Below are 16,308 nucleotides of genomic sequence, written 5' to 3' on the forward strand. Positions count from 1 at the left end.
AAAAGAGATGACAAACTCAGAACAGTCCCCTCCCCGGGTTGCAGCTCGGCTCAGCTCAGTCTCTGATCAGTCCCTCTGGCTCTGGAAATGCCGCAGCCCAGGCCCAGCCTGGTGGGCCACAGGTGTGAGCTGCCAGTGCTCTTCTGGTGTTCAGTCCAGAGCAGGTTTGAACAGGTCCAAGAAAAAGAAAAAAAACACAGTCCAGGGAAATTCTCTGCCTCAGCTAGCTAAAACTAACTAAAACAAAGGCGAGCTCTGTCCTGCTGTCTGTCCATCCACAGACAACACAGTCCAGGAGCAGGAATGTGGAGCAGTGTCTGAAAACAAACTGTGTGCTTATTCCTCCCTGCTTCGCTCTCTGGAACAAGTCTTAAAGGTGCAAAACTTATTATTCAGCATAAACAGAACAGATGATTGGGGATAAAAGCATCTTATAGTCAACCCAGGACAAGGGGGAAAAAGTTTCCAGAACGAGGGAAAAGCAAGTAAAAAAGGGGGAAACAGCCTCTCAAATTGGGGAAAGAGACCAACAACAGAGGGGAAGGGGTTCAAAAATGGGCATAACAAGTCCAGAAAAGGGGGGAAACTGCCGCAAAGTCCCGCTCGATGTTGCCTTTCTTCCCACCCAGTGATGTGGAAAATTAACATTTCACCTGGGTGGCCATGCCCTATCACTGACATCGTCCTCAAACAGCCTCAGATCCGGAAAACCCGGATTTTTATAAGTCCCAAAACTGCTTTTGCCCCCACATTAAAACCTGGGAGAAACCACTGTTTGCCAGTGATCTGGGATAAAATCCTGGGAATTCTGGGGAATATGCTGGGGGGCAGTGAGGAGGGGGTGGTGGGGAGGGCTGTTCCCACCCTGTCCTGCTGCGGGTGGTTCTGTGTCCCTCCCTCCCCTGCCCCCCCTGTTGGTCAATATTTCCCAACGCCTGAGTCCCACGGGGGAGGAAGGGCAGGGGGGTACCCGGATGTTTGGTGCCGGGGAGAGGGAGGGGAAGGGGTTCCTGGACATCCGAGTCCACCAGGGGAGGTGTGTACTACAGCACACATGGAGGGGACCCCTCAGCAGTATCCCCAGTTCCTCCCAGTACATGCCAGTATCCACTCCCCATTCGTCCCCCCCCACAGTGTGCCTCCTGGTATCCCCAGTCTCTCCCAGTACAATAACCCCCTACCCCCCCAGTCTCTTCCAGCCTCCCACAGCTGGCCCCAGTATACCCCTGTGATAATATGATATGATTTGTGCTAACTAAATTGTAACTATATGAATATTTTAGAAAATATTTGCTAATAAAGGAAAAGCAGATGGGCCCTTTACAGATGTTATATGTGAAAAACAGGATACAGGATGTAGTATTGAGATAAGCAATGTAGTATTGAGTTAAGATCCTAAAACAGAAGTGGCCTTGGGACGAACAAAGTTGGGGCAACTCCCAAAGCAAAATCAGCCTTAGGATAAGCAAAGTTGGGACAATTCCAGATATGGAATCTAAGGTAGTGGTCTTATCTATGAAATAATAAGGCTTTTTTGGAACATAATGCCTCTGGGCAATACAGAGATGTGCGGGCTCAAATTTCCACCCCTTATCCCCATATTGTCAACATACTAGCACATATCATGCTTCCATCTGTTCCCCCCAAAAATTACAAGCTATGCCCATCATGCCCCATCGCATCCCCACACCGGACCACTGAATCCAGGCCCCATACCACAGAGCTGCAGGATTCCCCAGTTTCATTTTACTCTCTCAAAACTCCATCTTTCACTTGCTCAGACCTTCAACACTTACACATTTCCTTCTATCTCATGTCTATGATTTAATGTGCAGACAATGGCAGTAACATCCAACAAACAGTGATATTTGCATATCATCCTCACCCCACAATCAGATCTCCCTGAGGTACACATCGTGTTGCTCCATCTCTTTGCATTATCCACCACATGCAACCTGATCCCTGAGCAAAGACAACCCCAAGAATGGGTTTGTCTGTACTCGAGGCAGAATTGATCCATACGGTCTTCCCTAACAAACCTCTGACATGTACCACTGGGACTTTATCTCCATCTGTTATATTCAGGGACTGAGACTGGGCAGGACCTGCTCGGTTGGTGGAACCTCGGGTCTTAACTGACCAGGTGGCCTTTGCTAAATGCTGCTCCCAATTTTTGAAAGGCTTTCAGGTGGTTTTTTAGTAGTCCATTGTACCTCTCCACTTTGCCTGCAGCTGGTGCATGGTAGGGGATATGGTACACCAACTCAATGCCATGTTCTCTAGCCTAGGTGTTGATAAGGCTGTTCTTGAAATGAGTCCTATTGTCTGACTCAATCCTCTCAGGGGTACCATGCCTCCAAAGGATCTGCTTTTCAAGGCCCAGGATGGTGTTACAGGCAGTAGCATGAGGCACAGGGTAGGTCTCCAACCATCCTGTGGTTGCTTCTACCATTGTGAGCACGTAGCGCTTGCCTTGGCGTGTCTGGGGCAGTGTGATGTAGTCAATCTGCCAGGCTCCCCATACTTGTACTTGGACCACCGCCCACCATACCACAGGGGCTTCACTCGTTTGGCCTGTTTGATGGCAGCACACGTCTCACAGTCGTGGATAACCTGAGACATAACTGTCCATGGTTAAATCCACGCCTAGGTCTCGTGCCCACTTATAGGTGGCATCTCTACCCTGATGGCCTGAGGCATCATGGGCCCATCAAGCTAGGAAAAACTCTCCCTTGTGCTCCCAATCTAGGTCTATCTTGGACACCCCTATCTTTGCAGCCTGGTCTACCTGCCCATTGTTTTGGTGCTCCTCATTGGCTCTACTCTTGGGGACATGGGCATCTACATGGCGCACCTTCACAGGTAGCCTCCCTACCTTGGTAGTGATGTCTTTCCACTCTTCAGCAGCCCAAATTGGTTTTCCTCTACACTGCCAGTTAGCCTCTTTCCACCTCTCCAGCCATCCCCACAGAGCATTGGCTACCATCCATGAAATAGTGTAGAGGTAGAGCTTTGGACACTTGTCTCTTTCTGCAATGTCCAGAGCCAGTTGAACAGCTTTGAGTTCCACAAGTTGGCTTGATCCACCTTCTCCTTTAGTGGCCTCCGTGACCTGTCGTGTGGGGCTCCATATGGCTGCTTTCCACTTCTGATTCATTCCTATGATGCAACAGGAACCGTCAGTAAAAAGATGTTTCCCCTGGTGGCAGTTGGTTATATGGAGGAGCTTCTTCAGCCCGTGTCACTGGTTCTTGTTCTTCATCTGTGACACCAAAATTTTCACCTTTGGACCAATTTGTAATTACCTCCAAAATCCCAGGATGATTCAGTTTACCTATATGGTGGCACTGTGTGATAAAAGCAATCCACTTGCTCCATGTAGCACTGGTGGCATGGCAGGTGGAAGGAACCTTGCCTTTGAACATCCATCCCAGCACCAGTAGTCGGGGTGCCAGGAGGAGCTGTGCTTCTGTACCAATCACCTTCATAGGCAGCCAAGATTTCTTTCTCTGTTGGAGTGTAGTCAGATTCAGACCCTCTGTAGCTTAGACTCCAAAATCCCAGTGGTCAACCCTGAGACTCCCTAGGCACCTTCTGCCAAAGGATCCAGGACAAACCATGGTTCCCAGCTGCAGAGTAGAGCATGTTCTTCACCTCTGGTCCTGTCCTGACCAGGCCAAAGGCTATTGCATGAGCGATCTCCTGCTTGATCTGGGCAAAAGCTTTTTGCTGCTCAGGGCCCCAGTGGAAATCGTTCCTCTTATGGGTGACCAGGTGGAGAGGGCTCACTGTACTGATTTGACTGTAGTCAGGAATATGCATTCTCCAAAAGCCTATGACACCTAGGAAAGCTTATGTCTCCTTCTTATTGGTTGGTGGAGACATAGCTGTGATCTTGTTGATGACATCTGTAGGAATCTGACCGTCCATCTTGCCACTTTACTCCTAGGAACTGAATCTCACAAGCTGGTCCCTTTACTTTGCTCTTTTTGTTGGTGAAACCAGCTCCCAGGAGGATTTGGATGATTTTCTTTCCTTTCTCAAACACTTCTGCGGCTGTGTTCCCCCACACAATAATGTCACCAATATACTGTAGGTGTTCTGGAGCCTCATCCTTTTCTAGTGCAGTCTGGATCAGTCCATGGCAGATGGCAGGACTTTGCTTCCACCCCTGGGGCAGTCGGTTCCAGGTATACTGCACTCCCCTCCAGGTGAAAGCAAACTGAGGCCTGCATTCTGCTGCCAGAGGAATGGAGAAAAATGCAGTGGCAATATCGATAGTGGCATACCACTTCGCTGCCTTGGACTCAGGCTCATACTGGAGCTCTAATATGTCTGGCACAGCAGCGCTCAGTGGTGGAGTCACTTCATTCAATGCACGGTAGTCCACCGTCAATCTCCATTCTCCTTCAGATTTACGCACAGTCCAAATGGGGCTGTTGAAAGGTGAGTGGGTCTTGATGACCACCCTTTGCCTCTCCAGCTCTCGGATCATCTTATGGATGGGCATCACAGCATCTCAAGTGGTTCTATACTGCCGACGATGCACTGTGGAAGTGGCAATTGGTACCTGTTGCTCTTCTCCCTTCAGAAGCCCTACTGTAGATGGATTCTCGGACAGTCCAGGCAAGGTGTTCAATTGCTGGACGCCTTCTGTCACTACAGCTGCTATCCCAAATGCCCACCTCAGTTCTTTTGGGTCTTTGAAATACCCACTTCGCAGATAATCTATGCCCAAAATACATGGGGCCTGTAGGCCAGTCACAATAGGATGTTTCTTCCACTCATTCCCAGTCAAGCTCACATCAGGTTCCACCAAAGTGAAATCCTGTGATCCCCATCACACCAGCAATAGAAACGGATTCTGTCCCCAAGTCTTGATGGAATTAATGCGCACTGTGCACCAGTGTCAACTAAACTTTATACTCTTGTGGTTCCGATGTGACAAGCCAACGAATCCAGACTGTCCAAAAACCACAGTTTTCCCTAGCCTCTACCTGGCTAGAGGCAGGACCCCTCTAAGCCTGGTTATCCTTCTTTCCTTGGACATATGTCTTGGAGGTTCCTTCAGTGGGATCGGACATGTCATCATCATCATCATACCTGGCAGTTTGGCTGCTATGAGCAACTGGAGCTGCTTTCCTTGTGGTGGAACTTCCTCTCTGAGCCCTGTCTTCCTTAATTCACACACCCATCAGGCTAGAGAAACAGTAGATTTTCCATCCCATCTCCTCATGTTTTCTTCACAATTATACAAGAAGAACCACAGCTCAGCTGTGTTCTTCTTGTATAATTGTGTACCTTCTCTCTCCATCTGGGGAACATCTGCATTGGGTACCAGAACCTCTGATTTGTACTGCTGAGATTTGGAGAAGGTCTTCTTTAACCTCCTCTCTGAGCTTCTTATGATTCTCTTCTATCTTGTCCTCTAATTTCTGCAGACGTGTTTCCACCGCTGCGATTCTGGCATGTGTGGGACCATGCACAGCATCTGCATAAGCTCGGAGCTTCTTTGCCATATCAAGCACGGTCTCATCCCTGTCATCCCGCTTCATTATGGCTAAAGCAGAAGCATATTCATGTGGCCCAAGTCGTACCAGTTTTCGTCACACCACAGATGTGCATGGTACTAAGTCTGGATTCCTAGTTGTTATGCCATCTGAGAAGATAATCTCTGCCACTGCCATTTCTCTCAGGCATTGGATCCCTTGTTCTGTGGTCTTCCACTGTGTTTGCTGCATGTAGAGATCATCGGCACACAGGTATCTTTGCGCTACACTGTCCAAGACCCGTGCCCAGAGGCTGTGAGGGTTAGCCCCCCTCATCATGCCTTGGTCGATGACAGGATCATGTGACAGTGATCCCAAATGCCTCACTTCAGTGCTGTCCAGAATTGTAGCCTTGCCTGCACCATCCCAAAGACAGACTAACCAACTAATTGTGGATTCATCGGATCGTCGGGTGTAATCCTTCCTTAGGCCACAAAGGTCCTTCAGGGAAAAGGACTCAATATTGGCTTCTGATCTTGTGCCAGTTGCTTTGACTCCTGATTTTATGTCAGAAAGCATTGAGGGTCCTTCTCCTGCACCATCATCATCATCATCATCATCATCATCATCATCATCCACTGGTCAATCAGTCTTGTCTGTGCACTTTCCACTTCTAGTGCTAGCAGCAACAGCCGTTGGTTGAGGCTTATTGTCTGGTTTAGCTGCTGGCTTTGAGCCTGGGGTGTTGGCTGCAGCCTGAGTGACCGAGATAGCTCTTGATGTATCTCCCTGCCCCGCTTCCTCTGTCTGCTGCCCTACAGTATCCAGCAGTGTGCGATAAGCATATGCCAGGGCCCAGCTCACTGCAATGATCCTTTTCTCCTTAGGGTCATTATGGTACTTCTCTTTCAGGTATTTCCCCACCTCAACTGGGTTCTGAATTTGTTCATGGGGAAAGTCACAGACTATAGGGTCAGAGAATTCTTTCAGGATTTGGCCCACATCCCACACCACTCAAGATTTTCCATGCCTTGGTCTACTCCTGGGTCAGGGGTCTCATCAGCCCATCTAGAAATCTCAGCCCTCATTCTAGAGAAGCTGCAAAGCTTACCAGATTAAATACCAGAAAGATGGTCTCTTTAACATTCAGGGAATACTGAACATTCTTCAATAGTGATGCAACAGATTCAGAGAAGAAGGAAATCAAGGGCTGAAAAGCCTCATCCCCTGCTCCTCCTCTAACAAACTGGGTGCATAACCATAGCCATTAAACATTCATTCCTGGAACAGACCCCAGCATGTTTATGAATCTCTTACAAAGCATTACCATCAAGCTCAACAGAATAGCTATTCTGGTCACTGCCCCCTGCTGTACATATTAGGGACAATACTAGAGCTATTTCTGGATAAGAAAATAAACCTAGGGACCATAGAGGTATTAAGATCTCAAAGAAACCTAGGGACCAGAAATCCATGCAAGCCTTCACCCCAAGAGACATTATGAATTCAAAAAACATGGCTATGAACTGCTTTATACCAACACAGAGTAATGGTAACCAAAATGCACTCAAAACAGGGTTTTTTCCACTCTCTCTTGAGCCCCATGGGTTGGGCACCAAATTTTGTCCTGGTTTAGGGCAAGTCTGGGAGAAAACCTCCAAAAGGGGGCCCCCCCAGAAAGCAAACCCACACGGCCCCTCCCCACTATTGGTTTGGGAAGGATTCCTTGGAGAGAAGTGTAAAGAACCCGTTTATTTAAGAGGCAAAACACCCCCAGCACACAAAATGAACAGTACCAGATGACAACACTTTCACCGATCTGAAAAGGATGACAAATTCAGAAAGTCTCTCCTGGGAGTGGTCGCTCTGTTGTCGCTCCCTCTGGCGCTGGGGATGGCTGCTGCAGCCAGCAGATGCAAACTCTTGGTGTTTCCCAGGCCCCAGTCCGGAGCAGGTTTGAGTGGGTCCGAAAAAAGGGAAAGGAAAAACAGTCCAGGGAAAAAATTTCGGACTGCTTAGCTAAACTAACTAACGAGCAGAAGCAAAAAGCAAAAGCAAAGCAGGAGCAAAGCAGAAGCAAGAACAAGAGCAAAGCAAAAGCTGCACTATGTACTGCCCCGTCTCTATGTCCCGCCAGCCCTGGGGGAGCAGGCTGATAACAAAACCAAAACAAAACATTCGCTCTTCAGAGCCAGTCTTGAAGGCACAGAAAATAATATCCAGCATAAACAGAACACATGATTGGGGATACAAGCATCATAACATCACCCTAGGACACTTACATAACACAAAGCTTAATGCACATGCACAACCTGCAAGGTTATTCAGGGGGCAGCGAGGAAGACGGTGAGCCTTCCTCTGAAAAGACCACCAAAAAAACCAGAAGACCCCTTAGCACCAAGCGGAGCATGCTCTATGCAGTATAGTGATGTGGATTTTAAGAATTGAAAATAGGAGGAGATTTACAGAAAAATATTGATAAATATGTATTAGCATACAGTGTGCTATGCAAACATATAAGCTGGTTTTGGATTCCTTTGTTTCTTGTACAGGAGGCAGGGTGAGAACCTCCCCCCGTACCCTGGTCAGTTTTGCTTATGCTTTATGCAAACCTTAATCATACTTAATTAATCACTGCCAAACTTTTGTATATGCTTGATCATATTTTATACACTTGATTGCATTAATTTTATGTAAAATTGCTGCTCAATTAAAATTGCTGCTGAATTCAATTTTGTTTATTAAATTAGACATATAGAACTTCATTCATAACAATTTGGTGCTGAAACCTGGGAACTCCAGCCTGAGGGAAGGGCGACTAGTCTCAGGAAGGAGCTCTCCACCAGTCTTTAAGGTGGTCCCAAGGTTAGACCGGGCTTTCTTGGAGAAGGAGTTGCAATTACGATAAAGCATAAGGAAAATAAGCTAGTGGTAGGAAGCATGTGAAAAGGCTCCCTCAGGAGTGCCAGCTAAAGGTAAAAGTGTCTGTAAAAAGTCTTGTGCACAAAAACCGTGTAGAAAAGCGGACTGTGTGAGTAACCACGGGTTGGGCAGGAGAGGGGAAGCTATATGCTTGTGTGTGTGTGCATGCGCGCGCGCGTGTGTGTGTGTGTGTGTGTGTGTGTGTGTGTGGCGTATTTGAGACAGGGCCTGGACCCCCAAAGCGAGTGCAGACCTCCCAGTACCATGTTTTCAGCTCTCTGCAAGGACACCGGCCGGGAAAGGAGGGAAGTGAAAGGGGAGAAACAGTGAGGATCCCTGAGAAGGACTGGCAGGGAGGGTCCTGGTCCGAGAACCCATGGGAAGATTCTCAAGATGGGAGAGATCTGACTGCTCAGTGGGGTGACTAAGGAAGAGAGCAATTGAGTCAGGTTCAACTTTCCTTGAAAGGAAAATAGTTGGCTACTTTAGTACGAGACTAAGAGGGATTGTGAGGGGAAGTGGCCAAAAGGACATAGTCAGAGAAAACAGATTGAGAGGGAGATTAGATTAAGTGTGAGGCAAGTAGTTGGCAAGAGATGAGATAGTGTAAGAGAATAACATTAAGTGAGGGAGTTGAACCACAAAGCGAGCAAAGAAAACCAAGATTGGGAACTTGGTTTCTTGCCACCAAAAATGGGTCAGAGGTGTGGGAACTCAGTACATCACTCCGGATGTCCAGAGCTACCGAGACAAACCTTGGGGGGCTCGGAGGTCCTGGAATGTTGCCAAAAGTACCTGGTGGCTTGACTTTGATCCTTCTAAAGAAATGACACCTGAATGTGAGGAAATGAGAGAATTTCAAGTCTGAATGGTGAGGGGATGATGTTCACTTGATAAAATTCGAATTATCATGCACTGTACAGGGGTGTTTTTATATGTTGTACAGGGGAGTCTAGAATTCTGTGCATGGATCAGGAGTCCCAAGATGGAGGAATTTGGGCGTGTCCTGTCCTTCTTCTTTCTTCTCCCTGGCATCCATATTCAGGATGATGTTGGCATGTGTGGATTGGTTCATAGAGAAGGTGCACTTGCCAACAAGGGCAGAAAGTATTGGAAATTAAAGGTAAATATCTAATACGTAGTTTTCACTATAAAAGAGACAACCGCCCCGTGGGCGGGGGAGAGTGCCCTTGGCTGTCTTGCTGATCAGACCTCGGCTGGACAGACAGAAAAACTTGGTAGATAAGGAACAATAAACTCAACTGAAGACCAAAAGCCAGAGTCCAGACTCCTTCTTCGAGAGTGCGGCCTGCCCAGAACCACCTTTTCCTGTGCTGGGGCAGAGACAACTGACAGCCAACCCCGGCAAGAGGAAGAGTAAGTCCTCAGACCCAGGGGCTGTGAATTGTGAGGGTAATTTGTGAGAACTCAGGATACCTGGGAACGAAGAAGGAGGTTCTCAGGAAGGGAGCATTCCTCAGTACAGGCCACTGGCTATAATGTTACGATTTTTGGGATGCATGGGAATTCTGAAGAGGAAAAAACAAGCAGAAAATGATAAATTACTGTATGTTTAAATGGACAAAGGAAATTATCCAGAAAGGTAACTTATATCGGCCAAAGTTCAGATCGTTTGAAAATTGGATTTGTCAGGATCTAAATCTGTATGTAAATTCAAAGGACCCTTTTAATCAGGAAGAGAGTGACTATGTTGCCCTGTGGCTTCCCCGGGGGAAGGGTGAACTTATTGTCCAAAGGCAGGAAAGTGAGGGTTATCCCTTGTATCCTTTACAAACTAGGGTAAGCAGCCAAAAAGGACAGACAAGCGCCATGAGATTAAATCACCTCCCACCTCCTTACAGACAACTTAACCAGCCCGTTCAGCCCCAAGTCTCTGAAGGTCCTCTGTAAATGCAAATGCACCCCCTATTCAGGAGGAGCCAGTAGCACACAGAACTAGAGGTAGGAGGGGATGGGGAGAAGAAAGTGACAAGGGAGAGAGGGAAGAAGAATGGGAAGATCGATTATACCCTCTCAGAGAGGTTCTGATGGCAAATCCAGCACCAGGACAGGGACCTATTGGTTATGTGAGTGCTCCCCTGAACACCAGGGATGTTAGAGAATTTAAGAAGGAGGTGGGCAAGCTGTTAGAGGATGCTATTGGAGTGGCAGAGAGATTAGATCAGTTCTTGGGGCTGAATATATACACCTGGGTGGACCTGCAGTCTATCCTAGGAATTTTGTTTACAGTGGAAGAGAAGTGATTAGACATTCAGGAATGAGGGTTTGGGATGGAGAACATCAGGGACAGGAGAGGGGGGATCAGAAATGGCCTATGCAAGATCCAAATTGGAATAATCAAGAGGTGGGACATAGGCAGAATATAAGTGATCTCCGGTGGATGATTATCCGAGGAGTCCAAGAAGCAGTGCCCAGGGGGCAAGATATAGAAAAGCTGTAAGTGAGCATCAAGAGAAGGATGAATCCCTGGCAGAATGGTTAGAGATACTAAGAAAAGATTTGAAGTTATACTCAGGCATAGACCCTCATTGTAGTGGTGTGGGGTTTTTTTTTGTTTTATTAGTATGTTCACTGTTTGATTTGTAATTTTGTAATTTCCTTATGCTGTCCTTTTTTTGCCTTTAGAACAGCACAGGTTTCCCATTTTGTATCTTACGTTTCTAAAACTAGACTTGCTCCCTTATTTTTATTTAGTTTAGTTAAGTGTTGGTTTATGTTTGTTACCTAGCTGCTCCCTGCCGAGCTTTAAACCCCCGCCCTTCCCAGTTGTTAACCCCTCCTGTCCCTGCCCTTTCCCCAGAACCTTCCTTACTCCTTCTATTAAACGTTAATCCCTCCCCAAACCTGCCTTCCCCCTAGAAACTTTCCTGTCAGTTTTGTATTTTCCCAAACCCCATTAGTTCACTGAAGGTGTTCTCCTCCCTTGAAATTCTTTATTGGTTTATACATTGTATTCCCCACCTTGTTTTTCACCCTTAGTTCTCCTGATTAGTTAAAGATTGTATCCTCCCAAGACCTGCCCCCCCATTTATAAGGTATTGTCTGCCCTCAGTTTGGGGTCCAGGGATGCTGGGGATGGGGAGTTTTGCCATCAAATAAAATTACCCCAGTTCCACCCCAGGACCCGTGCTGCTGCTCTTTTTTTTCCACGCTGCGCCTTCCACTATTAGCTGGGATTCAGCGAAGCTCAAAAGGAGGGGACTCTGTCGTGCCCCCTGTCACCATCTAACCGAGACATGCGACACCCATACTGCAGCAGGGCAGGTCCTTTTGAAAGCACAATTTGTAGCTAAGTCCTGGGGGGACATCAGGAAGAAACTGGAAAAAATCAGAAGATTGGCAGGATAGGAGGCTACAGGAATTGTTGAGGGAAGTGCAAAAAGTGCATGTAAGGAGGGATGAGGAAAAGCAAAAGATAAAAGCAAAGATTTTGATAACAGCAGTAAAAGAAACACAGGCAGCCATGAACACAGGGAAGTCTTCAGGAAAGTATAAACAGCAGAAGTCAGGCCCCACCTCTGGGGACACAAGACCCACGTGTTTTTCCTACCACAAGAAGGGACACTTAACAAAATTCTTGTCATACCTCCAGGGGTACAGGACCCACTTGTTTTTATTACCACACGTCGTGGTTCGGTCCGGAAGTGAGTTTCTGGAAAAAGTTGAGATCAAACCAATCAGTGGCCAGATTTGAAATTGGCACCTGGTGTGGCCACTGGGTATTTGGATACGCCTCTGAGAAAACACAGGCGTAAAAAGCAGAGCATTCCCAGAGAATTCCCTCTTTGGAGTCCGGCCGGCCGGTGAGTGAGTCTGACCTCCTCCCCTGCCCAGCTGCGTCTGGGTGGGGCAGGGGAGGCCATGCGGCCTGTGGGGAGGGAGGCCGGAGCCCTGCAAGGTGAAGGGGTGGAGGAGACCTGGGATGTTTGGGCAGCCCCCCCTCCGGGAGAGAGTGATAGAGACTGTGCTGGCTTGGAATTTGATATCTCCTGCTGGCACCACAGCCAGGAGGAGAAGGGGGGGTGGGGGGCAAGGTGCCCAGCCACAGGCAGACTGGGCTGAGCTTTTAACTCTTTTGGTACTGAAACAATGGAAGCTGTAAAAACACTGATCCTCCCCAGCCGAGGATTGAGAGGGGATGGAGGATGGGAAAGAAGAAAAGGGTTGAGTGAGTGAAGAAATGCCAGCAGATGACAGTGCCCTAGATGGAGGAGATGATTGGGGTGGCTTTGGCTGGACTGTTCTCTTACATAGCCACGGGCGAAACCAATTTCTTCCGATAATGCAGAGCCTGCACCTTGGGGGAGGCGGTTGGCCGTAAGCCAAGAATGATAAGGCCGCGAGGAGAAGCAGAGTAGAGAGAACAGAGACTGAGGGGGAGGGTGTGGTGGAGCCCTCTGCCTTCAGCTGTGGAGGATTTTGTGAACAGCTGGCTAGCTAACAAAGGTCACACTGACATAATACTGTTAGTTAGGGATGAAGGAGATGGGTATAGGAGTCAGCAGTCAGTGTCCAAACCTGGCAAGGGCACTGTGCCCTTGGTGCAACATCAGGATGTGGGAGAGGATCGTTAGTTAGAAACATGAAGAAAATATGTAAACAGCTGCAGCATAGTAGCCTCAAGAATGATAAGGTAGGCGTAGTTAGCTGATAAGTAACTAACCAATAATGAGCTCGCCTTTTGCAATATGTATTAGCCTCATTAACACCAATATAAATGTATGTGCCTATCAATAAAGTTTTGAGATTTGCTGATCACTCATATTGAGTGCTGCATTTCTTCCGCCGATTACCACAAATGGTGACCCCGGACGTTAAATCGGTAACGGCAACCACGGTGGATCGGTGAACGAGTTCGGGTCCTACAGCAGCAAGGACGGCGAATAAGCACTGCTGAAAAAGCGAAAAGTGCCGCGCCCTGGGTGACCTTATAGAAGAGCCCGGCCGATACGTGCTGCCGAGACCTTGAAGGGCTGCAAAAACGTCGACGTTCTCAAAAATGGAAATGGAAATGGAAATGGAAATGGAAATGGAAAGGCAAGCAGCATATTATTTATTTACTTGCTTTTTAAAAAAGCGTCAGGTTAAGGACATAGACTTGCAGAAAGAGCTCCCACAGTTGTTAGCTTACGGGTGTGCACAAGGAGTTTCTCAAAATCCTTATACAGTACATGAATTAACAGAGTGGCGTAAGTTCGGGACCAGGAGGGCAACAGGGGCCGCGGGAGAGCCCGGGGCAGACGCGGCGGCGAGAACGCGTGTGGCAGTGGTGGCGTGCTCGGTGCCGGCGGCGGGCACGCGCACCGCGGGTCCAGTGACACGCACGGTGACAAAAACTCGCACGGCAGCTGTCCGTGGGGAAAGCGCACAGATCGCGAGGGAAGTGCCAGCCAGGGCCGGGCCAGACAAGGCGAGACGCGGGAGCCGAATACACGGCAGCGACAAGCGCAGTGCCAGTGATAGCGGCGGCGGACGCGCACCAGTAACGCGAAACCCGAAAGCTGGAGCTGGGAGGGCTTTTTCACTTTTTGCAAGCGCACAAAAGCACCAGCGGTGTGGGACATGCTCCCGCTGGCTGTGGGTGTTGGCGCAGAGCCAGAGGGAACCAGCCCGAGTGGAGACCCAGGCGGAGCGGAGCCCAAAGGAGACCGGGGCTGTGCGGGTCCGGGCGAGAGCGTTCCTTTCCGCACCCCCGGGATAGCACAGACTGAGGCTCTGCTGGAGCAGGCGGAGATGGGCGCGGGCTGACATTCCTCAAAACACCGCCCTGTCACAGCTGCCTAGCAACCACAGCAGCCAGCCCATCGCAACAATTCAAACAAGTGTCTGAGAAAAAACAGGTCAGGAATTTTCTTCAAGATCAGGATGAAAAACTTCTGAAAATTCACACAGTGCTTCATCCAGATGTTATACGGGGCATTTTACCCAACTGTTCCACAGGCTTTACAGTTTGTTTACCAGTTTTTTGGGGTTTTTTTTGTAAATGTGTTTGCTTTTTTAAAAGTGTTAGAGTATTTGGGTTTGATTGCTTAAAGTTTGATGACTTCATTGCCTTTCCCTTACCTGAGGCAGGAACAACCTTTTAAGGGAACAAAATCTAAATAAACTTCCTAGTTTCTTTTTAGACTACATGTGAGAAGATTTAAACTGTAATATTTCTGTATACTATGGTCTTTATAGTCTTTGCTCTCTTCTATTCATTAAGAGATGGCATTAGATAAATGGATGTAAATGTGCTAATTGTTTTTGTACTGTCCTTATTTTAAGTGGAATTATTTGTGTTTGAAATTATCTGTCATCTTTCTCAGTTTTGTTTTAAAATATCTATGCAAACTGTCCAGCCTTACCAGCCTGTTATCTTTCAGTTAATGATTGTTGTCAATCAGTAAGAAATCTCAGTATAACAAAATGCCAGCTTAATTCATTAAAAAAAAAAAAAAAAAAAAAAAAAAAAAAAAAAAAAAGGGAACTGCTTCTATTGTAAAAAATTATTCCCAGGGAAACAAAATGTCGTGTAAAGATGAAAGTATTAGTAAAGATTTAATTACCCAAGGTGTCTTGGAAGACAAAGCATTTGGGAAAGGTCAATCAGACCCTGTTGTGGGGTCATCAGTCGATTCCCCAATGATTCAAAGTTTTAAGAATTATTTATATTAAGTTTATAACCTTTGTTATTTTCAGTTTTTGTAAGTAATGCTGATAGATAGTGATTGTTGTTAATACTAGATGAATACTTTGGGAAGGTTGTCTTAACCCCTTCAAGAACTTCTTGTTAGGGAGTTTTCAGATTTTTGTGATGAGAGTTGTTGTTGGTGTGTTGTTGTGGTGTTTGCAGCCGGCTTTCATGTGTTTTTCTATTTTTTTTGTGTGATCACCTGCAAGACACGTGTCTCTTCAGAATCCTGTCTTTTATTTCCTAACTATTTAGATGTTTTTGAGGGTTTTTATCCAAATTGCCAGTTTTGTAGTTCTTTTAATTATTATTACAGGAATACTCCAGCAGAGAATTCAAGAAGTTTGCTGTGTTTGGAAAATCTCTGTCTTGACAGAAACTTCAGAAGGATTCAATTGTTTGATAATTTAATTGGTTTGTAACCCTAAAGTTTTTTGTTTATAAGGATTGTTTTTAAAAGTCCTGTTTAAAAAGTATGTTAAGTGACACTCACCAATTAGAGTTCGGGCTCTGGCCAAGCTCTAGCTCTATTTGGATGGAGTGATTGACAATCAACCCAGATGTTTTCTGCATCAAATAGTTTTCAAGTCCTTTTGACTTGGCAATTTGACCATCTATGACGGCTGAGCCATTTTCAGAGGTGATTTGGAGAAACATGAATCCGGACATGATTTCTCCAATTCTCTGTCATTTTAAGGTTTATCAGCTGTCGCAGACTCTGGGATAAGAGTTCAGTGTTGTAGTGTTTGGTAATTTTCTGATTTTGTATGTGTTGTTGATTGTGTGTATTATCTGAATTTATTCCTAATTACTCTTATCTTAACATTTCTCTATGTAACATTGCAAAATGAAACCAGGACCCATTCTTCACCTCTAAGATTTTGAGAAAATTCTTCCTTCCTGCGGGGACGTGGGATTTGTTTGTGTTTTAACAGGTGCAAAGTCCAGATGGATTTCAATGAAGAATGTGAAACTTTATCAAGAGCAAGAGAAACGTTGACCATTCAACAAGCAAAGAAGACAGACAGATATTGGACTGTGTGACACAGGGCACTGTCCGGAGACAAGACCTTAACCTCCCTATACAGCTGACAGTTTGGTGTGGAACTAAATACTTACTAGGTGCACTTACTCAGCAAAACAGAAAAACGGGGGAGGTGTGGGCCTTGGAATGGATATCTCCTCCACTTCAACAGCATAAAA

The sequence above is a fragment of the Passer domesticus genome, chromosome 7 (genome assembly GCF_036417665.1).
Source record: "Passer domesticus isolate bPasDom1 chromosome 7, bPasDom1.hap1, whole genome shotgun sequence".
In the NCBI taxonomy this organism is placed as follows: Eukaryota; Metazoa; Chordata; class Aves; order Passeriformes; family Passeridae; genus Passer; species Passer domesticus.